This window comes from Elaeis guineensis, chromosome 5, assembly GCF_000442705.2.
Source record: "Elaeis guineensis isolate ETL-2024a chromosome 5, EG11, whole genome shotgun sequence".
In the NCBI taxonomy this organism is placed as follows: domain Eukaryota; kingdom Viridiplantae; phylum Streptophyta; class Magnoliopsida; order Arecales; family Arecaceae; genus Elaeis; species Elaeis guineensis.
In genome coordinates, this window is record NC_025997.2 from 62,591,986 (window position 1) to 62,614,122 (window position 22,137).

The following is a 22,137-nucleotide window of genomic DNA, read 5'->3' on the forward strand; positions in this document are numbered from 1 at the left end:
ACGTACATTGTTATTATGCTGAAGAGGTTCGGCATGGAGAATTTCAAGAAAGGCTATCTTTCGATAGGCCATGGAATTTCTCTCTCGAAGAGGGATTATCCGACAACACCTCAAGAGAGAGAGCATATGGATAGGATTCCATATGTTTCGACAGTAGGATCTATCATGTACGCCATGACATATACACGACCAGATGTGGCATACTCACTAGGGGTAGTGAGTAGATACCAATCTGATCCAGGGGAGAACCACTGAAAGGTTGTTAAAACCATCCTGAAGTATTTAAAAAATACTAAGGACCAGTGGCTTGTTTATGGTGAATCAGACTTGAGACTTATTGAGTTTACAGACTCTAGTTTCCAGTCTGATCATGATGATAGCAAAAGTGTGTCGGGATTTATTTTTACCCTTAATGGTGGGGCTATCTGCTGGAAGAGTTCCAAGCAACACACAGTGGCTGATTCAGTTTGCGAGGCGGAGTATGTCGTTGCATCAGATGCTGCCAAAGAAGCGGTGTGGCTGAGAAAATTCATCATCGAGCTCGGAGTAGCATCCTCCCTTGTTGGTCCAGTTCTGCTCTACTGTGACAGCTCTGGAGCCATTGCTCAGGCGAAGGAACCCAAGGCACACCAGCAGACGAAGCATATTCTGCGTCGCTACTATCTCATCCGAAAAATTATGGATCGAGGTGACGTCGACCTTCAGAAGATCGACAGAAAGGAGAACCTGGCCGATCCATTCACTAAAGCCATTGCGGTGAAGGAGTTCGACGACTACAAGTCGAAGATGGATATTAGATACTGCACCGATTGGCTTTAGGCCAAGTGGGAGATTGTTGGAAATAGTATCCCAAAGCCAATCGTCAGTCTGTTGATGGTTGTGCTCATTTTTATATTTGTATATGAATTATGAATTAATAAAAATTATTTTGATATTTTTTATCATAAAATATTTCATCTTCTAATGAACTCCTATGTTGTGGTGAAGTCCTTAGGACTATTTAGACTCGACAAAGGAGGATTTGTCATTTAATCCTTAAATTTGTTTGCGACCAAATGATATGTTGTTACCAAGGATGACAACGTTTATCAAGCATAGGTCGTTGTGTGCCATATAGGTTGGTTGTCCTCTTAACCAATGAGTGTGGAGACACTGGTATGGCATACAGGTGAGATGTAAGGGTACATCTGCACTGAACGTGACCGACTCCGGAGCTATTTATGCCATCAAGATTTGCTCCGATGGAATATGGGTATAAATATCCCTCCGACCTGAGACCGCCATGGTGACTTGCAAGCAACTCACTGCACTTAGGCACTGGACTACCTGAATTTCTAATTCAGTGACAAAAGGCTGCTGGGTGTAGTCAAGTACTTGACTTGTCGGTGCGTGTGTCAAGATGGGATTGACCACTTCAATTCAGGAGCTGTGTACAGTCATGTTTTAATTTAGCAAAACCTTGACCAGGGTAGTCTTTGTGAGGAGTCACAGGACTATTTGAGTTGAGCTCGATTTGGATGATCTGATCAGGGTTGACAGTTTAACCCTGAGTCGTCCTAAACACAGAGATCAAAAAGATGAATTATATAGTAACCATATTCACGTAGGTTCTGAGTGTTGTGATTGCGACCATTCGACCTATCAGGTCATCAGATACCATTGCTAGATGGTCACTTCGATTAGTACAGGAATTGGTTCCTGTGCTACCGGCTTAGGTTCGAACCTGTGGGGTCACACACATTAGAGGTTCTTATCTGATCTGATGGTTGATATAGAATCCTACATGTTTGGGACTCAGTGATCGAGAATCAGGATTCTCTGATCACGAGTTTCACACATTATGGGTACCGGGGTCAAGAGTCCCACTGGTTGGGATTTTTTGATCCGGTTTACATATCGATGAATTCTGATGTCTGATTGCCCATCAGATTTGGCCTCAGTATTTATGAAAGTTTTAATTAGTGATTTATTCACTAATTAACTCAATTTGATTGAGTAATTATTTTTGGATCAAGTCTAATTGAATTGGATTCAGTTGGGTTTGACTCGATTAGGTTAAGGTTGATCTAATCGTCGAGATGGTTTGGTCCCTGATTTGATCAGGGGTTGGGCTTAGTCAATTTTTGATTTGATTAGGATTTTATTGAGCCTAATTAAGTCTAATTAAGTTAGATTTAAATTAGTCTAATTGGACCTAACTTATTTGGTTCAATTAGTTTGGTTTAAATAATTAAACCACCTTGACCCAATCTCCATGCGCCACCTCACTTCCATTGCACCCATTTGGATTCATGAGAAGGAACTTCTCATGAATTTTTTCCTCACACCAAGCCCTCTCCATGCCCAACTTTAATGTGCCAAATGGATGGATAAGGATGATTGGTTGGCCATTCAAATTCAAAATAAAGTTTGAATTTGAATGGGCAATCAATCTTTGCACCTTATCTCTTTTTTTACGTCCTATTTATTACATGAGAAGAGGTTTCTCATGAAATCACTCCATGCATAATTTAAGCCATACCTCACGCCTTTAGTGGATAAGGGATGAGTTGGTGTCCTTTTGAATTCAAAATTTGATTTGAATTCAAATGTGCAATTACTCATCTTTATCCTTTCTTTTGGATAAGATGTTTGACGTTGTTATAAAAGGAGGTGAAGAGTGGGGCGTGCAAGAAGAAGATTTTTGGAGAAAAAATTTGGGGCGTGAGAAGTCTTGTGCATGAGAAAGAAGTCCATATCCTTTCAAGAGAAAAAGAAAGAAAAGAAAGAAAAGTGGGTGCAAGATTTCTGGTGAATTCCCTAGAGTTTTAACCTGGGGTTCGGGAAGTGAGAAAGTGAGCTACGAGTGTTGTGAGCCCACAAAATCTTAGGAAGATCTTCAACATTCTCTCAAGCATGTCTGTTGACGATCCGAAGTATCCGAAGAATCGACAGACATCGATCGAAGGAGTTCGATCAGCATCCACCGTCAAAAAGATTCTACAACGAGCTAGCACTCGTGAGGAGTCGATCAGATCGGGAGCTTCATGTGAATGATCTGCAGAGGCCAGACACGCTGTGTAGCTATGTCGTGATGATCAAACTCTCCCGATGAGGATCAAATTATGGCGATCTACTTTCCGCACAAAGGTATTGTGTTCTGAACACATTACAGTAAAGTGTTTACTATTCGAATTTGAATTTCAAATTTAAATGAATGCATACTATATATATCATATTTAGATCCTAGTGTAGGATAAATTCATATTAATTAATTAGATTAGTTAATATTTTTTCGTTGTAAAATCATAATTTTGAAAAAGTTTTAAAATTACCATTTTACCCCTGCACTGAATTTTCCCCACACCTATGGAGTCACGCGCAAAGTCAAGTGATGTAGGAAAAAATTGATCTAAGTCTATATATTCAATTTAAAAGTATATGACTTGATTGAATAAATAAACTAACTTAATTGAGAATTAAGTTATGGGTCATATGGGATTAAACAGTTGATTATGTCCAGTTAGTACTAGACATGAGGTTCAAGTTCAATTCCGGAGATGAACAAGATTTGATCTATGATCCAAAGAATCTATAAGAGATTAGATTTAAGTACTAATTAATTTTAAATTAAATCAAATTTAATTAGACTTAATTGGGTTGAAAATTTAAGTTAGTCTTGGTTCTAAATTCTAAACAGTTTGGGATTGACAGCTTATTCGAAATTGATTCGAATCAAGCTTGAATTGGATTCGAATTGATATTTTTGGATTAGATCCTTAAAGTCCAATTTTATTGAGACTCTTTGTCCTCATGGTTGACTAAAGGGGGTGGGGTGCTAGTCGTTGCTGCCCCACACTTGAGTGTAGGCATGGGTGCATGATGTTAGATGTGTGCCTTAGATGTCAGATTGGCTGACACATTCCTATACAAATATAAGGGTAAATTCATAATTTTGACTATAAATGAATAAAAGGGTTATTCTACTATCACATTGTGTACATTATATCTGTGATACATCCTTTGAGTTAGTAGGAATGTTAATTCATATTTTTAAGAGTTAAAAATTTAAGGTATGAATTTACATAACTAACTCATAAACAGCTCCTGACCATAGGATCATCACGAGGATGGTGATCGATCCGAAAGGTGGTGTACGATCATTTTCTTAGGATAGATGTGTCTTGAGTCTACGGTGTGGAGACATCAGAGTGAGAGTACAGGTATTCGTTAAGAATGAGAGTACTGAGCATGACCACCTCGAGTAGTCATAAGAAAATCTACCTTCTCGTCGATGACTAGCTCGATACTGCAGCTGTGTGTCTAGTTCTCTGATCTGAGATATATCGATAGTTCACCTTGAGTGTGTTACAGTTTGACTACACCATAACTCGATCTCCTAGCCATTCGAAACTCTGAGGTGTATGTTGGCTGTAGCATATTCAATGTAGGAACCAGATTGCACCAAGATGGGATCTATCAACCTCGGTAGATAAGAGTAGTCCTATGATGATCGAAAGATCGAGTTCTTAAGCCCATAGCCATGGTAGAGTGAAATAATGGAAAAGAGTTTTCCATTGGAGTTTCACATCAGATTTGGATCAATCGATTGATTCATATGACTGATATTGGGTTTGACGAGTTCACCTTAACCCTAATTCAGTTGGGACTCATGATAGAGGAACTTAATCACATAGGTAGCTGTACCGAGAGATTTATCTTCATTTCTGATGGGTTGCCACCATATACTGCTAGATGTCACTGGTGGATTTTGGGAGCAATTAGAATGATCTTGATGATCGATCATTCTAATTATCTAAATCAGAAGAGTTCTGATACATTGAAAGGAGTTTTGATGATGAGATCGTGACATGTCTCATTACCATATGAAAATGAATCTAACTGGGTCACACAAACAAGAGTTAGGGTCTGGATGTCATCAATTGAGCTAGCCCAGTTCGATTGATTTGGATTAGATCCAATTAGGTTCAAGAAAATCGTGCTAGCATATGATTGAGCCTAACTTTCTCCTCGTGTAATCTTTTCTATCTCGACTGAGCCAAATATGATTTGACTCAGCCAGAGAATCTTGAGAAGGTTTCTCATAGTCTGACTAGAACCAGTCCATCAGAAAGGATTTGTCTTAATTAATGAGATGAATTTAAGACAGCACCTACTAATTTCTGTCACCTGCCATTTTCATTTTAGGACATTGGTCAAACGTTGACCCATGGATCTTGGACTGAAGGCCACTTGGCAAGAGATCATTGGAGAGTTTTTATGGAGTGTCCACCTGCTAATTTTACCCTCAAAGTGGGTGCCATAATCAGATATGGCGTGCACCCCAAGTGGATAAGGATAGAGTCCCATGAGATGAGGACTCTATGCCTTGATCGACTCAAACTGTTGGGTGCCAATCTCACTGTGTTTATCCAGTGTTGGCACCAATAGTAGGAGGGTTTGGTGGGGTTCTTATCTGATATGATTAGATGACATCAGTCTATCAATCAAAATTTTTTCAGAATTAATTAAAATTTTTTGATTGATCGAATGATGTGGCACTGCATGACGCAGCAGGATCTATTTAAACCCTGTTTGCGCCTAGGGTTTAGAAGATCTGCTCAATACCCAGCAAAAATGTGAAACCTCTCCACTTCTCCATGCCTCCTCTACTCCTTTCCCTCCCCTCTTCATGTCCAAGAGGTTGGGCATCCATCTGGTGCGTGTCCAAGGCGTGGTGGCTTCCTAATTAGAAGGCTGCAGAGATTTATCGAGAAGCTGCTACTCCAACTTCATAAGATCTTTTGAAGATCTTCTAGATCAGATCTAGATCTGATTTTTCAAGCAAAGATTCATGAGGAGAAGATGATCTAGATCCTGTTGAGTGGATATCAGTAGAGGCCAGGAGACTACGTGGCTATTTTAGAACCTTGGGCGTTGCTGCGATCATCTACAGGGTAATCTGGTTACCCTAGAGGTATTCCACTAGTCCTCAAATTTTAGATTAAATATCAGATAATAAGAATCAGATCTAATAGACCTTAGATCTAAAATAAAGTAGGATAATTTTTTTTAAAAAAAATATTTCGCTCCAGATCTCATTAGATCTGGAAGATCTTACAAGGAAAAATATAGTTTTTCCTTCACATGAGGGCACCTAGTTAGGTGCCTATCCTATCTCTAATAGGATTCCTAATTAGATAAGAGAAAGATTAATTCAAAGCTGATTTGAATTAGGACTCCTAGTCTATTGGATCATAAAAAATTATCTATAAATAGAGAGAACTTCTAACTATCAAAGCATAATAATTAGATTGTGTGCTAAGGTGAGAAAAAGAGAGAGGAGGCATGCAAGAGGAGACCGGTTCCTCTCCTTTTAGCGTGTAGTTTGGGCATTCCTCTTCCCTTGGCGTGAAGACCCTTGGCATCCCAAATTTCAAGTGTGAGGCATCACACCAAAGTTCTTCTTCCTTTTTTATTTGCTATCTTAAGAAGGTATGAGGTTCTGTCACTTCATCCTGCTTTTTTGCGAAGCCTGATAGGCACGTGAAGTAGAGGATTTGCATGTTCAAACCTTTGCGAGGCTTTGGATTCAGAATCCTTAGGAGATTTGATTCCTATTCTACTGTGTAATAAGTAAAAGATAAAATCGTTGTTAGATTATTATAGAAAAATTTTTAGGTGTTCCCTGACAATCCATTAGCATGTGTCTCCTTTTTCCTTCAACTGATATCAGAGTCAGGCTTTGATATTTAGATGCATAACTACTTTTTCTAGTTGATTTATATATAGTATGTGATTAAAATTTTATGTTAAATATTAAATCTAATTTAAAGCTATTTAAAAAAAATTTATGATCTAATTTTGATTAGATTTCAAGAACCTAATCAATGGTTGTTAAGGTTTGTTATAAATCTATTATAACAAAATTTTATTGTTACAGATTTTTATTGCAATAACAATTTTTTTAAAATCTATTTTAAATAAATTTTAATAGATTTTATTATTATTATTTTGAATTGAAAGTTAGATTTATTTTAAATTTGAATTGAATCTGTTTCGATAGATTTTCAAATCTGATTTCTATCAAAAATCTACACAACATCAGAAGAGATCTAATCAAAAATTTAATCTTTATGTATTCATATGTGCATCTAATTATTTTTTATATGATTTTAAATCTAAATTTAATATTTTATATTTTATATAAATTAAGTTTTAGATCTGATATGATGTATGTGATGCATGGAATCTAATTAGATTAGATGAAGAACATGATTGATATGATCAAAGTCATGTACATGCCTACTTTATTTTGACAAATTACATGTAGATGTGATTTTATTTAAAATTAAATTTCAGATCTTAATAGCCTAGTACTCGAATTGGTGAGATCACTAGACTGTCCAATCATAAGAGGAAGAAGGGATTCAAGTCCCTTTCTTATCCATTCAATGGGTTCTCTTATGACGTGTAGGTATGTCACTGTGATCCAGTATCATGAAGAAAAAAAGTGAATAGATTTTTATAAATTATTTTGATTATAATTAAGTTTAGATTAGATTTAAAATGATTTATGATTCATTACAATAAGATATAAAATTATTTTAAAATCTGAATAATATGTTACATTAGATGTAATTAGTAGTGATTTAAAAGTAGTCATGATACATGTGATGTATATATGATGTTTAGATCATATTTATGTATGTTTAATTAATTTTTAAACATTGATATGAAAATTAATTTTCATGATATAAAATATATGGTATGCTTCATTTGAAACCTTAGTAGAATAGTTCCATAAATTGAAACACACATTTCACATAATTTGAAATTAAGTTTCAAAATGATCTAGATTTGAGAATTGAAGATTTTAAGATACCATATAAATCAATGGGCAATGGATTAGCATGAATTAGGTCCTCCTATTGGGTTAGACCTAGGGTTAGAAACATATATGGACTAAATAGAGAAATTACTTAAATCTAATCAAGAGTTGAATTAGATTAGGTCAAAAATTTTCTAGATCAATCTCAATAGTTGAAGCTTGATCAAGTCCGTATTTTTGACCTTACTAAATGGACCATAATCATGGCTCAGTGGTTGAGCCTAAATCTTCTAGTGGACCAAATCGAAACTAATTAATCTATTGGTGTCTACAGTAAGTTTGACATTCTTGATCAGTGGTCATTAATTGGGAGCTACTCACCTAGATGGCGTCTATGGTGAGTTAATGGCGTGTCCTTCCCACTGATCTCACTTACCTGACCAACATGATAGATTATATTTTGATTAAGTCATTAATCGATTCGAGCAGACCCATGCTATTAAGATAAATCAGTATGACTAATTAAGGGTGCATTTGGTTACACTTTTTGATTTTTGATTTTTAAAAAATACTTTTTATTCTTTTTGATTTTTGCTATTGAGTAAAAGCAAAAAAGTAAAAAGTATGTTTGGTAACTACGTTGCTGTTGGAGCAAAAATCCACCTACGTCGGAGAAGCTGGAGTTGAGAGAGTCGCAGTCGCCGTCGGGACCTGCAAAGGAAGTCTAAATCGGAGGTGGGATTGCTCCGGCAAGACTATTCGACGCTCAAGTCAGTTCTCTGCCTCAACAAGAATGGAGTGCTCGAACGAAAATCTTAGTAGAGTTTTTAGGTAAAAAATGAAAGCTTAGAAAATAATGTATCTGGGGTCCCCCTTTTATAGGCAGAGGGAGCAATAAACTGATAGCGACGTTTGTAACCATCGGGCAATAGGCCGTCCTTGGTCAGGAGGAGTTTATTGCGAGGAGTAGTGGAGTGAAATCGTGGCTATCATCGGGACATGCCACGTGGAGTCTGTCATGGGGAGTGGAGCGGCGTCCGTTGTCGCGACTTGCCAGAAGATGGAGGAATCACGTGGTATCCGTCGTAAGAAGTGGAGCAGAGTCATGGCCGTAACTGTGGCTCGCCAGGGAATGATGGAGTCACGTCGAATCCATCACAGGAAGTAGGGCAGAGTCATGGCCGTTGCTGGGGCCTGCTAGAGGGTCCAGGCCTATCGGCCGAAGTCTGGCTCCGACTCCCGTAGGAGTCTGGATGAAGTCTGCCTGTAGCTGGAGTCAGGGACGAGGTCCGGCTCCCGTAGGAGTCTGGTCGAAGTTTACCTGTAATTAAAGTCAGGGACGAAGTCCGGCTGCCTTAGGAGTCCGGACGAAGCTTACCAGCAGTCGAGGTCGAGGATGGAGCCCGGCTCCCGTGGGAGTCCGGGCGAAGCCTTCCAGCAATTGAGGTTGGGGATGAAGTCCGGCGCCCGTAGGAGCCCGGACGAAGTCTGCCTGTAGCTGGAGTCGGAGATGAGATCTGGCTCCTGTAGGAGTCCGATCGAAGTCTACCTGCAATTAAAGTCAGGGACGAAGTCTGGCTCCCTTAGGAGTCCGGACGAAGCTTACCAGTAGTCGAGGTCGAGGACGGAGCCTGACTCCCGTGGGAGTCCAGGCGAAGCCTTCCAGCAATTAAGGTTGGGGACGAAGTCCGGCTCCCGTAGGAGCCTGGATGAAATCTGCTTGTGGCTGGAGTCGGAGACGAGATCTGGCTCCTGTAGGAGTCCGATCGAAGTCTACCTGCAATTAAAGTCAGGGATGAAGTCCGGCTCCCTTAGGAGTCCGGATGAAGCTTACCAGCAGTTGAGGTCGAGGACGGAGCCCGGCTCCCGTGGGAGTCCGGGTGAAGCCTTCCAGCGATTGAGGTTGGGGATGAAGTCCGGCTCCCGTAGGAGTCCGGATGAGGTCTGCCTGTAGCTGGAGTCGGAGACGAGATCTGGCTCCTGCAGGAGTCTGGTCGAAGTCTACCTGCAATTAAAGTCAGGGATAAAGTCCGGCTCCCTTAGGAGTCCGGACGAAGCTTACCAGCAGTCGAGGTCGAGGATGGAGCCCGGCTCCCATGGGAGTCCGGGCGAAGCCTTCCAGCAATTGAGGTTGGGGACGAAGTCCGGCTCCCGTGGGAGTCCGGATGAGGTCTGCCTGCAGCTGGAGTCGGAGACGAGATCTGGCTCCTGTAGGAGTTCGGTCGAAGTCTACCTACAATTAAAGTCAGGGATGAAGTCCAGCTCCGTTAGGAGTCCGGACGAAGCTTACCAGCAGTCGAGGTCGAGGACGGAGCCTGGCTCCCGTGGGAGTCCGGGCGAAGCCTTCCAGCGATTGAGGTTGGGGATGAAGTTTGGCTCCCGTAGGAGTCCGGACGAGTTCTACCTGTAGCTGGAGTCAGAGATGAGATCTGGCTTTTGTAGGAGTCCGATCGAAGTCTACCTGCAATTGAAGTCAGGGATGAAGTCCGGCTCCCTTAGGAGTTCGGACGAAGCTTACCAGCAGTCGAGGTCGAGGATGGAGCCCGGCTCCCGTGGGAGTCCGGGCGAAGCCTTTCAGTGATTGAGGTTGGGGATGAAGTTCGGCTCCCGTAGGAGTTCGGACGAGGTCTGCCTATAGCTGGAGTCGGAGATGAGATCTGGCTCCTGTAGGAGTCCGATCGAAGTCTACCTGCAATTAAAGTCAGGGATGAAGTCCGGCTTCCTTAGGAGTCCGGACGAAGCTTACCAGCAGTCGAGGTCGAGGACGGAGCCCGGCTCCCATGGGAGTCCGGGCGAAGCCTTCCAGTGATTGAGGTTGGGGACGAAGTTCGGCTCCCGTAGGAGTTTGGATGAAGTCTGCCTGTAGCTGGGGTCGGAGATGAGATCTGGCTCCCGTAGGAGTCCGGTCGAAGTCTACCTGCAATTAAAGTCAGGGATGAAGTCCAGCTCCCTTAGGAGTCCGGACGAAGCTTACCAGCAGTCGAGGTCGAGGACGGTGCCCGACTCTAGTGGGAGTCCGGGCGAAGCCTTCCAGCGATTGAGGTTGGGGACGAAGTCCGGCTCCCGTAGGAGTCCGGACGAAGTCTTCCTGTAGCTGGGGTCGGAGATGAGATCTGGCTCCCGTAGGAGTCCAGTCGAAGTCTACCTACAATTAAAGTCAGGGACAAAGTCTGGCTCCCTTAGGAGTCCGGACGAAGCTTACCAGCAGTCGAGGTCGAGGATGGAGCCTAGCTCCCGTAGGAGTCCAGGCAAAGCCTTCCCGAAGCCGAGGTCGGGGATGGAGCCCGGCTCCCGTAGGAGTCCGGGCCGAGTCTTCCAGCGATTGAGGTTGGGGACAAAGTCCGGCTCCCGTAGGAGTCCGGACGAGGTCTGCCTGTAGCTGGAGTCGGAGACGAGATCTGGCTCCTGTAGGAGTCCGGTCGAAGTTTACCTGCAATTAAAGTCAGGGACGAAGTCTGGCTCCCTTAGGAGTCTGGACGAAGCTTACCAGCAGTCGAGGTCGAGGACGGAGCCCGGCTCCCGTGGGAGTCCGGGCAAAGCCTTCCAGCAATTGAGGTTGGGGACGAAGTCTTACTCCCGTAGGAGTCCGGACGAGGTCTGCCTGTAGCTGGAGTCGGGAACGAGGTCCGGCTCCCGTAGGAGTCCAGATGAAATCTGGTAGTTGTAGGAATCTACCGTCGGAGAAGTTCAGCCGTTGATGAAGTCTGGGGTAGTTCGGATTGGAGTTGAACCTGGCTGAAAGAAGTCCGGAAGGGATTCAGGGGACAGCTGATAGTCACAGAAAGTCGGCTGATGGTGGAGCTCAGTGAGCACCTGGGGATGCTTAATAGATAACTTGGAGAACTCATGTTGAAGGAGCTCGGGTGGTGCTGCGGGAGTTCGTCCGTCGGAGAAATTCAGTCAGCACCGTGGGAATCCGACTGTTGGAGAAGTCCGGAGAGATACCATCTGCGGTCGAAAGTCGGAGGAGTCCTGGGAGGGTCAATCCTGTTAAAAACTTCGGCTGAGGGTATTTTATACCCAACACCAGTCCCCCTACTTTCGAGTTCGAATTTCGAATGAAGGAAGTATAGAAAGGTTGTCACAGCCGAAGTTGCTCCCTTGATGTTCGCACGCAATCGTCCTCAGATATTTTGGCATTTAATGCGCGTGCGCTGGAGTCTTTTCAAATCGAGGCGATCCGAAGAGGCTCTTTTGGAACCTGCAGCGGAACGGTGCTCAAGACGTGGCGCAATAAAGGCTCTGTCGGCCGTCTGCCACTTTTTAACCGCCCGCTGTGGTGAGTGGGACATGCGGCGAAAAGAGACCGATCAGAGGGGATTCGCAATCATCATTATGCCGGATCCTAGGGTCTATTTAAATCCGCATCCCTCCTCCAAGAGTCCTGCTCTATCCGACCGTCTCATTCTGGAGCCCCTCTTCTCCCTGAGAGCTTCGATTTTTCTCAGCGCCCTTTCTCGCCTTAGGCGTTTCTCGAGCTGTTCTCATTTCTACACCTTCGCACCTCTCCAAATCGCTTAGGTTAGTCTCAGAACTCCTTCTCCTTTTTGTTTTTCCTTTTACCGTTCGGTCTTTCTTCCTCTTGCTCCGCACATCAGTCCCCCGGGACCTTGTCCGTGATTTTTCCTAATTTTTAGGGATTTCGCCTCTGTAAGTGGTCTTCGTGTGATTCTAGATGTCTTCCAGGGCTTCTTCTTCTAGTGGCTCTAGGAGTTCGTCTGTCTCGGTCTCCCAGAGTCCTCAGGCGGTAGATGAACCGGTAGGTAGAGCTGAACCTCGTCCAATTTTTGCACCGGATGCCATTTCTTATTCTCTGACTCCGGACGAACTCCAACTGATAAGAGTTCAGTATGGGGTTCCTCCGGAGTACGAACTGGAGCTTCCTGGCCCGTCCGACCGGGCTAGTGCCCCTCCCCCCGACTGCTTCTGCCTGTACCAGGAGGCCATCCGTGCCAGACTCCGACTTCCTCTTCCGCCTTTTGTCATTGCTCTTTTTCGGTTTTTGAACATTTCTCTGGCTTCGATTGCATCGAACTCCTTTAGGTTTTTGATAGGGTTCCTCTCTCTTTGTCATGTAGTCAAAGTCCAGCCCACCCTTTCCTTGTTTAGATACTTCTACACCTTCAAGCGTCATCCCACGATGAAGGATTGGTGGTACTTCTCCCCACAGTTTGGTAGGAAGAGGTTGCTAAAAGGTGCCCCTTCTTCTATCCATAACTGGAAGGGGAAGTTCCTTTATGTTCGATGCCCTACCTTGAGGCTAGAGTTGCCCCCTTGGGGCTCCCTGAGGGACTCCGTCCGCCGGATGCCCAGCCTGGGAGGGGACGACCATCAAGCCTCCCAGAAACTCCTCAAATATCCAACTCTTTCTCTCCCCCACCTCCTGAAGGAGCAGTTTCTTTTCAACATCGGTTTGAGCCCCCTGGATCCCGCCAGTATTTTATCTCTCCTTTTCTTTTCTTCTTTTCCTTTCCTACTTCTCTTCCTTTCTCCTTTTTCACCCCCTCTTTCTCTTTTCTTCTTCTTCTTTTTTTTTTTTTTTTTAGGCATGGACGTCGAAGAAGCACAGATGCTCGCCAGGGGTCTGAAGACTCTCAAGAGGAAGGGCACCACGGCCTCTGGTCTGGCGAAGAAGACTAGGGTGGAGGGAATGAGCTCGACCGTGCCTGCCCAAGTGACCTCAGCCGTCGATGTCCTTGCAGACACTGAGCTTCCAGCCGTCTGGGCTTCCTCGAGGGGTTTGAATTCTCCTACCGAGGTCCCCACTTTGGAGACCCATCCTGAGGAGGTGCCGGGGGGTGAGAGGAGGAAGAGGAGGAAGACCTTGGCCCGCAGGGTCGGCAGTCGCTGGGCTACCACCGAAGAATCCGACGGCTCTGAAGAGGAGCAGGGGGATGATCCCTTTAGTGACAGGGACCTAATAAAAAAGCTGGTTGACGGGTGCTCACTGCCCGAAGTCGTCCAGAGGATCATCTGCGTCGATCCTGCACAACGAGTCTGGGACTCGCTGGGGGCCTTCCTCGAGGTAAGCAGATTCATCTTTCTTTCTTCCTTTCACTTCTTCATTTAGTTAACTCCTCAGCTCCCACTCTGACCCTCCGATCGTCCTTGCAGCTCGGACACCAACTCCTCACCAATATCGAGACGACAAACAAGGCAGTGGAAAGTCAGCAGGCCGAGGCTGTCCGCCTTAAGGAATTGGCCTTCGAGACGGTCGATCTTCGAGAAGCACTTGAGAGGGAGAAACAGACCTCGGCGGAACAGAAGGCCGCCTTGGAGGAGATGGTGAGGAGGGCAGAGGCCGAGGTTGCTAATATGGCAGAGCAGATCCTGACCCTGGTCTCGAAAGTCAGGATTCAAGCGGTGGAGGAGTTCAAGGCTTCCATCGAAATGAAGAAGTTGAAGGTTGAGTTCGGTCAAGCCGCGTTCAACAAAGGGTTCGAGCTCTGCCAGGGGAAGATGGTCGAGAAGTTTCCCGAGCTCGACCTCAGCTTCTTGGATGAGGTGTTTGAGGATGAACCTAGACCCTCCACCATCGTGGCAGCCACCGCGGACCGCCCCCCAGAGGTGCCGAGTCCCCCCACTGATCTAGAGGTCCGAGACCTCTAACCTTGTATTCTTTCTTTAGTGCAATTTTTCTTCTTTCTTTTGTCTTCAAGAAATGTTCAGTCAATAAAATTGGTCTCCTCCTTATGGGGGACTTTTCTTCTCCTCTTTTTCTTTCTTTCTTCCTTCTTTGTAATGAGCTGCATCTTAACGCGTTGACCTCCCGATGGCAGTGCCCTGCCGAAGCGCTTCCCTTGCCCCAGGAGATTCCACTGAAATCCATGATCCAGCATCTGAAGAAGGAAGTTCTTCATTTGACGAAAAGGTCGAAGAAGATGGAAGGTGAGCTCCATAGGTTGAGGGAGAGCCACTCTGAAGCCACCGTGGAGGCCACCCACTTTCAGAATCTCCACGTGAAGGGGATCATGGAGTACAGTCAGAGGAAGGCAAACTTCGAGAAGGAGCTCGAGGAACATAAGAAGCACACCAGCGACCAAATTTGGGCCCAAGCTGCCAAGATCAGTTCTCTCAGGGTGGAACTGTCAGCTGCGTAGGAGAGGATTGGCCAGCTGGAGGGAAGTTCATCCCGACTTTTGACTCGGGCTGACAGTGATCGAGAATGGTCGAAGAAGGTCTCCATCCTCCAGCAATGGCTCCAGGATGCCGAGGTGAGCTATGATGCGTACCGGGCCGGCTGGCGCAAGCAGGTGGACGAATACAAAGGGAGGCTCAGGGTGGCGACCAACGAAGTTGCCCGTCTTCAAGGGCAGCTGGCTGGAAGGGCCTAGCTTGCCTCCGCTCGGGATTCCAGCGAACTCCAGTCCCTGAGAAAAATCACAGAAGAGCTTTCTATCGCCATTGGGGAGAGGACGGCTGAACTGTAGCAATTGAAGATCCAGCTGGCATGTGAGCAGCAGGCCGTTAAGGACGTGGAGACAGAATTCGAGGTCCTGAGAAAAAGGCATCGAGAGGTGGAGAACGAAAGCCAGCGATTTCACCATAGATACATGGAGATATTAATGAGAGAGAGGGAACTGGAAGCAGAGGTCAGAAGTTTAAGGCGCTCCCTGGCGAGGGTCGAAGCCGAAAGTTTGGGGTCGGAGGAAGCGGAGCCCCCTTAGGGCTCTTTTTGCCTTCCATCTTCCCGTGCATATATTTTTTCTTTTGTTGTTTTGTCTTGTTCTTCATTTAGCCTGCTGGGCTTTGTAGTGTATATTTTGTGAATGAAATGAAAAGGAGATTTTGTGTTACCTCGTCCACGCATTGCATTAAATTATCGTCCGTCGAACTTTTTTTGTCTTTCGACTTGTTCGACATCGGTGTTGTTCGGAGATGCCCAGTCGTCGCCACGTTGATTTGCCCTTCTTGTCATCCATGGCCGTAGGCTCGAGCTCATGGTCTGAACTTCGCATTACCTTGAAGGAGTCATTATTTTCTTGACCAGTGTCGAGAGCCTTCTCAGAGACTGGGGGTGTTCGATAGGAGCTCCCATCTTCGTTGAGATGAAGTTCCCTATATTTTTGGTGTAGTTTGTTTTTCATCTGTTGTCGATGTAGCTCATCGCTTTTCTTTTCAATTTTCCTCTTTTTTCCTGAGCAAGGGTCCTCCCCTCACTTTTCGTGGGGTCGCGTAGAGGCGTAGAGGTGCCGTTGAGGGGATTTTTCTCTTTATCCGATCATGTTGGGCGACCGGATTTTTGTCATCGTCAGGATGAGGTCCTCTTTTTGTTCTTGACGTAGTCGATCTCAGCCCAAGTTAGGATGAGGTTCTCTTTCTGTTCCCAACGGGGCTGTGGGGGCACATAAAGGTCGTTGCGAGGGCCTCTCCCCCCATCCGGTCTAAAAGAATCGGGTCTTCAACTTTGCTCATGTCAGGACGAGATTTTTTTCCTGTTCCTGACATGACTGTGGGGGCGCATAAGGGCGTTGTAGGGCCTCTCCCCCCATCCGGTCTAAAAGAACCGGGCCTTTGACTTTGCTCATGTTAGGGTGAGGTTCTCCTCCTGTCCCTAACATGGCTGTGGGGGCGCATAAGGACGTTGTAGGGCCTCTCCCCCCATCCGGTCTAAAAGAATCAGGCCTTTGACTTTGCTCATGTTAGGATGAGGTTCTCCTCCTGTCCCTAACGTGGCTGTGGGGATGCATAAGGGCGTTGTAGGGCCTCTCCCCCCATCCGGTCTAAAAGAACCGGGCCTTTGACTTTGCTCATGTTAGGGCGAGGTTCTCCTCCTGTCCCTAACATGGCTGTGGGGGCGCATAAAGGCGTTGTAGGGCCTCTCCCCCCATCCGATCTAAAAGAACCGGGCCTTTGACTTTGCCCATGTTAGGGCGAGGTTCTCCTCCTGTCCCTAACATGGCCTCGGGGGCACTCAAGGGCCGTTATATGGGCCTCTCCCCTGATCCGATCTTAAAATAATCGGACTTTCATTTTGCTCATGTTAGAACGAGGTTCTCCTCCAGTTTCTAACATGACCATGGGGGCACTCAAGGGCCGTTATATGGGCCTCTCCCCTGATCCAATCTTAAAATAATCGGGCTTTCATTTTGCTCATGTTAGGATGAGGTTCTCCTCCTGTTCCTAACAGACCTTGTTTTAATTGTTTGAAGGGGTTATCCCCAGTCGTAACAAGTCCATGCCAAAAGGGAAAGACATGTAAAGTCGAAAGGAATTTTGATTCAAAGCAAAGTCGTTAGTAGTACATTTATAGGTTTTTCGAGTCCCATGGTCGTAGAAGGTCTGCTCCTCCTTGAGGCCCTCCGGTGATGGAGTCGATGGTCCCAATTGGAGGCCGATCTCCAGGCTGCTCCTTCCTCCTTGGTGGTTCAGGTTGCGGCAAGGCCCTTTGTCGATCCTCTCTGCCTTCAGGTCGGCATCAAATGAACCTATCGAGCCGACCTCATCTGATGAGCTCCTCGATCTCGTCCCGGAGCTGAATGCACTCCTCTGTATCATGGCCGTGGTCATGATGGTAGAGGCAGAACTTGTTAGGATTGTGCTTTCCAGGGTGTGTGCGCATCCTTTCCAGCCTTGGCAGCTGCTCCCTGACCTCCATCAGCACTTGGGTTTTCTAGGCATTGAGGGGGGCATAGTTGTGGAATCTTCCCGATGGAGAACCCCACTGAACTCCGCGGTCTGAACTTCTCTGCCTATGTACTCGAGGAGGAGTATAGACACGCTTGTGCCCGGGAGGAGTTCGAGAATGTGGCTGAGCTTCTTTCGGCCCTTTTTCGACTGCGGGCTTACTCGAGTCTCCCGCCTGCCGTTCTCTCGTAGTCTCCTCATCCTTCATTTTGAAGGCTTCTTCTGCTCGGGCGTACCCTTCGGCCCGAGCCAATAGATCAACAAAATCCCTGGGGTACTTCTTCTCCAGGGAGAACAAAGGGTCATTCTTCTGAAGGCCGCCCTTCAGAGCGGCCATTGCTACCGACTGGTCCAAGTTCTGGACCTCCAGCGCGGCGACATTGAAACGGTTGATGTAGGCTCGAATGGACTCCCCCTCCCTCTGCTTGATATTGATGAGGGACTTTGAACCCTTCCGAGGGCGCCGGCTGCTGACAAAATGGGCCACAAATTGGTGGCTCATCTGATCGAAGGAAAAGATGGTACCCAACTTCAGCATCGAGTACCAGTTTCTCACCGCTTTCTTCAAGGTGGATGGGAAGGCTCAGCATAGAATGGCGTCGGGTGCACCATGAAGCAGCATCATCATCCGGAAGGCCTCCAGATGATCAACCGGGTCCGAAGTTTCGTCATAGCTTTCAAACTAGGGGAGTTTGAAGTTTGGCGGGATCGGTTCCTGCATGATCATTTGAGAAAAGAGAGGGTTAGTGCAAATATCCTCACCATAAGTGGGGGGAGCATGGCGGAGTTCTTCGATCCGCCGGTTCATCTCCTGGAGCCTCCGATCCAAAAAATCCTCTCGACTACGGGTCTCGAGGGTCCTCTGGCAGAATGGGGGTAGAGATCTTCTGGGGGTGGAGTCGTGATCCGACTGAGGGCTCTCCACCCTCAAATTCATCTTTTCGGGAAAGACGGGGTGGCTGGCCCAAGTGGCCCACCCTACCGTCGGGTCCTGGTATTCCGGTGATGCTCTTTCCAGGCGCACCGATGCCTGTGGCTGCTGCTGCTGCTGTATGGCCTGCACAACTTCAGTGAGGCCTTTGACCTGCTGTGCCAGCAGGTCAAATTGCTCCATGCCAACCACCATTGCCGGAGGAGGAGGAGGAGGCTGGGAGACTGGAGGTGAGGTCGGAGCTTGAGATCTGGCCGCAGAGGCCATGGATCGTTGCGTGGATGCCTTGCGGGGAGGCATCGGGCAAAGACCTAGTGGAGGAAGGAGGAGAGGATGCCGGAAAAGATGCTCGGGGGTGGTCCCGTTGAGCTCTCCTTTAAGAATAAGGATACTGCGAAGACACAGCCCCTTCCTCTAGCACCAATCCTGTTGGAACAAAAATCTGCCTGCGTCGGAGAAGCTGGAGTTGAGAGAGTCGCGGTCGCTGCCGGGACCTGTAAAGGAAGTCTAAATCGGAGGTGGGGTTGCTCCGGTAAGACCCTCCGACGCTCAAGTCAGTTCTCTGCCTCAACAAGAATGGAGTGCTCGAACGAAAATTTTAGCAGAGTTTCTAGGTAAAAAATGAGAGCTTAGAAAATAACGTATCTGGGGTCCCCCTTTTATAGGCGGAGGGAGCAACAGATTGATAGCGACGTCTGTAACCATTTGGCAATAGGCCGCCCTTGGTCAGGAGGAGTTTATTGCGAGGAGTAGTGGAGTGGAATCATGGCTATCACCGGGACATGCCACGTGGAGTCTGTCACGGGGAGTGGAGCGGCGTCCGTTGTCGCGACTTGCCAGAGGATGGAGGAATCGCGTGGTATCCGTCGTAGGAAGTGGAGCAGAGTCATGGCTGTTACTGCGGCTCGTCAGGGAATGATGGAGTCGCACCGAATCCATCACAGGAAGTGGGGCAGAGTCGTGGCCGTTGCTGGGGCCTACTAGAGGGTCCAGGCCTGTTGGCCGAAGTTCGACTTCGGCTCCCGTAGGAGTCCGGACGAAGTCGGCCTGTAGCTGGAGTCGGGGATGAGGTCTGGCTCCCGTAGGAGTCCGATCGAAGTTTACCTACAATTAAAGTCAGGGACAAAGTCTGACTCCCTTAAGAGTCCGGACGAAGCTTACCAGCAGTCGAGGTCGAGGATGGAGCCCGGCTTCCGTGGGAGTCTGGGTGAAGCCTTCCAGCAATTGAGGTTGGGGACGAAGTCTGGCTCCCGTAGGAGCCCGGACGAAGTCTGCCTGTAGCTGAAGTCGGAGATGAGATCTGGCTCCTGTAGGAGTCCGGTCGAAGTCTACCTGTAATTAAAATCAGGGATGAAGTCCGGCTTCCTTAGGAGTCCGGACGAAGCTTACCAGCAGTCGAGGTTAAGGATGGAGCCCGGCTCCCGTGGGAGTCCGGGCGAAGCCTTCCAGCAATTGAGGTTGGGGACGAAGTCCGGCTCCCATGGGAGCTCGGACGAAATCTACCTGTGGCTGGAGTTGGAGATGAGATCTGGCTCCTGTAGGAGTCTGGTCGAAGTCTACCTGCAATTAAAGTCAGGGACGAAGTCTAGCTCCCTTAGGAGTCCGGATGAAGCTTACCAGTAGTCGAGGTCGAGGATGGACCCCGACTCCCGTGGGAGTCCGAGCGAAGCCTTCCAGCGATTGAGGTTGGGGATGAAGTCCGGCTCCCGTAGGAGTCCGGACGAGGTCTGCCTGTAGCTGGAGTTGGAGACGAGATCTGGCTCTTGTAGGAGTCCAGTCAAAGTCTACCTGCAATTAAAGTCAGGGACGAAGTCCAGCTCCCTTAGGAGTCCGGACGAAGCTTACCAGCAGTCGAGGTCGAGGACGGAGCCCGGCTCCCGTGGGAGTCCGGGTGAAGCCTTCCAGTAATTGAGGTTGGGGATGAAGTCCGGCTCCCGTAGGAGTCTGGACGAGGTCTGCCTGCAGCTAGAGTCGGAGATGAGATCTGACTCCTGTAGGAGTCCGATCGAAGTCTACCTACAATTAAAGTCAGAGATGAAGTCTGGCTCCCTTAGGAGTCCGGATGAAGCTTACCAACAGTCGAGTTCGAGGACGGAGCCCGGCTCCCGTGGGAGTCTGGGCGAAGCCTTCCAGCGATTGAGGTTGGGGATGAAGTCCGGATCCCGTAGGAGTCCGGATGAGGTCTGCCTATAGCTGGAGTTGGAGACGAGATCTGGCTCCTGTAGGAGTCCGATCGAAGTCTACCTACAATTGAAGTCAGGGACAAAGTCCGGCTCCCTTAGGAGTCCGGACGAAGCTTACCAGCAGTCGAGGTCGAGGACGGAGCCCGACTCCCGTGGGAGTCCGGGCGAAGCCTTCCAGCGATTGAGGTTGGGGATGAAGTCTGGCTCCCGTAGGAGTCCGGATGAGGTCTGCCTGTAGCTGGAGTTGGAGACGAGATCTGGCTCCTGTAGGAGTTTGGTCGAAGTCTACCTGCAATTAAAGTCAGGGATGAAGTCCAGCTCCCTTAAGAGTCCAGATGAAGCTTACCAGCAGTCGAGGTCGAGGACGGAGCCTGACTCCCATGGGAGTCCGGGCGAAGCCTTCCAGCGATTGAGGTTGGGGATGAAGTCCGGCTCCCGTAGGAATCCGGACGAAGTCTGCCTGTAGCTGGGGTCGGAGATGAGATCTGGCTCCTGTAGGAGTCCGGTCGAAGTCTACCTACAATTAAAGTCAGGGATGAAGTCCGGCTCCCTTAGGAGTCCGGACGAAGCTTACCAGCAGTCGAGGTCGAGGACGGAGCCCGGCTCCCGTGGAAGTCCGGGCGAAGCCTTCCAGCGATTGAGGTTGGGGATGAAGTCCGGCTCCCGTAGGAGTCCGGATGAAGTCTGCCTGTAGCTGGGGTCGGAGACGAGATCTGACTCTCGTAGGAGTCTGATCGAAATCTACCTACAATTAAAGTCAGGGATGAAGTTCGGCTCCCTTAGGAGTTCGGATGAAGCTTACCAGCAGTCAAGGTCGAGGACGGAGCCCGACTCCCATAGGAGTCCTGGCGAAGCCTTCTCACAGTCGAGGTCGGAGACGGAGCCCGGCTCCCGTAGGAGTCCGGGCTGAGTCTTCCAGCGATTGAAGTTGGGGATGAAGTTCAGCTCCCATAGGAGTCCGGACGAGGTCTGCCTGTAGCTGGAGTCGGAGACGAGATCTAGCTCCTGTAGGAGTCCGGTCGAAGTCTACCTGCAATTAAAGTCAGGGATGAAGTCCGACTCCCTTAGGAGTCCAGACGAAGCTTACCAGCAGTCGAGGTCGAGGATGGAGCCCAGCTTCCATGGGAGTCCGGGCGAAGCCTTCCAGCGATTGAGGTTGGAGACGAAGTCCGGCTCCCGTAGGAGTCCAGACGAGGTCTGCCTGTAGCTGGAGTCGGGAACTAGGTCCGGCTCCCGTAGGAGTCCTGATGAAATCTGGTAGTTGTAGGAATCTACCGTCGGAGAAGTTCAGCCATTGATGAAGTCTGGGGTAGTTCGGATTGGAGTTGAACCTGGCTGGAAGAAGTCCGGAAGGGATTCGGGGGACAGCTGATAGTCGCAGAAAGTCGGCTGGCGGCGGAGCTCAGTGAGCACCTGGGGTAGCTTAATAGATAACTGGGAGAACTCATGTTGAAGGAGCTCTGGTGGTACAGCGGGAGTTCGTCCGTCGGGAGAATTCAGTCAGCACCGTGAGAATCCGGCTGTTGGAGAAGTCCGAAGAGATACCATCTGCAATCGAAAGCCGGAGGAGTCCTGGGAGGGTCAAT